Here is a 2,423-nt window from a genome sequence, read left to right as displayed (position 1 = left end):
AGCAATTGTGCAAATAATTGAAGTTAATAAATAAAGAAGAAACTGTGGTTCACATTTGAGCTAACTATTTCATATCAGTCTCGTAAATTAACAACAGCAATCTCTCTGGAAAATGACTGCAGTTAGAAAGGGCTGACCATTGTAAAGACAGACAACAGATTGCTCCTCCGAATCGCCACTCCTCTTATCTACAAGGTCTTTATCCAAATAACCATGTCAGCATTGGGGATTAGTAAAAGTCACACCACTGAGGAAAAAACCTAACACTTCATAAACAACCTAGCTCCGTAAGATGTACTTACACTTGCAGTGAGGCACTTTAGATTTTAATTTGGATCCCACCTTTACACTACTGAGACGCTGAAACTCCCCGCTCCCCGATACACACTGACACAACCCCTCACCAATACACACTGACACTCCCCCCTCACCAATACACACTGACACTCCCCCCTCACCAATAAACACTGACACTCCCCCCTCACCAATACACCCTGACACTCACCCCTCGCCAATACACACTGACACAACCCCTCACCAATACACCCTGACATTCCCCCCTCACCAATACACACTGACACTCCCCCCTCACCAATACCCAATGACACAACCCCTCACCAATACACCCTGACACTCCCCCCTCACCAATACACACTGAGACAACCCCTCACCAATACACCCTGAGACCCCCCTTCACCAATACACCCTGACACTCGCCCCTCACCAATACACACTGACACTCCCCCCTCACCAATACACACTGACACTCCCCCCTCACCAATACACACTGACACTCCCCCCCTCACCAATACTCACTGACACTCCTCCCTCACCAATACACACTGACACACCCCCCTCACCAATACACGCTTACACTCCCCCCTCAACAATACACACTGACACAACCCCTCACCAATACACCCTGACACTCGCCCCTCACCAATACACATTTACACTCCTCCCTCACCAATACACACTGACACACCCCCCTCACCCATACACACTGGCACAACGCCTCACCAATACACCATGACACTCCCCCCTCACCAACACACACTGACACTCCCCCCTCACCAATACACACTGACACTCCCCCCTCACCAATACCCACTGACACAACCCCTTACCAATACACACTGACACTCCCACCTCACCAATACACTATGACACTCCGCCTCACCAATACACCCTGACACTCCCCCCTCACCAATACCCACTGACACAACCCCTCACCAATAAACACTGACACGCCCCCCCTCACCAATACACCCTGACACTCCCCCCTCACCAATACACACTGACAATCCCCCCTCACCAATACACACTGACACTCCCCCCTCACCAATACACATTGAGACAACCCCTCATCAATACACCCTGACACTCCCCCCTCACCAATACACACTTACACTCCCCCCTCACCAATACACACTGACACACCCCCCTCACCAATACACACTGACACAACCCCTCACCAATACACCCTGACACTCCCCCCTCACCAATACACCCTGACACTCCCCTCTCACCCATAAACACGGACACACCCCCCTCACCAATACACACTGACACAACCCCTCACCAATACACCCTGACACTCCCCCCTCACCAATACACCCTGACACTCCCCCCTCACCAATACACCCTGACACTCCCCCCTCACCAATACACCCTGACACTCCCCCCTCACCAATACACACTGACACAACCCCTCACCAATACACCCTGACACTACCCCCTCACCAATACACCCTAACACTCCCCCCTCACCAATACATACTGACACAACCCCTCACCAATACACCCTGACACTCCCCCCTCACCAATACACCCTAACACTCCCCCCTCACCAATACACACTGACACAACCCCTCACCAATACCCACTGAAACAATCCCTCACCAATACACCCTAACACTCCCCCCTCACCAATACACACTGACACTCCCCCCTCACCAATACACACTGACACCCCCCCCTCACCAATACCCACTGACACAACCCCTCACCAATACACACTGACACTTCCCTCTCACCAATTCATACTGACACTCCCCCCTCACCAATACACACTGACACTCCACCCTCACCAATACACACTGAGACAACCCCTCACCAATACACCCTGACAGCTCCCCCCCTCACCAATACACCCTGACACTCGCCCCTCACCAATACACACTGACACTCCCCCCTCACCAATACACTCTGACACTCCCCCCTCACCAATACACATTGACACACCCCCCTCACCAATACACACTTACACTCCCGCCTCAACAATACACCCTGACACTCCCCTCTCACCCATACACCCTGAGACTCCCCCCTCACCAATACACCCTGACACTCCCCCCTCACCCATACACCCTGACACTCCCCCTCCTGACACTCCCCCCTCACCCATACACCCTGACACTCCC

The sequence above is a fragment of the Cetorhinus maximus genome, chromosome 14 (assembly GCF_964194155.1).
Source record: "Cetorhinus maximus chromosome 14, sCetMax3.hap1.1, whole genome shotgun sequence".
Lineage (NCBI taxonomy): Eukaryota > Metazoa > Chordata > Chondrichthyes > Lamniformes > Cetorhinidae > Cetorhinus > Cetorhinus maximus.
This window is presented reverse-complemented; position numbering follows the sequence as displayed.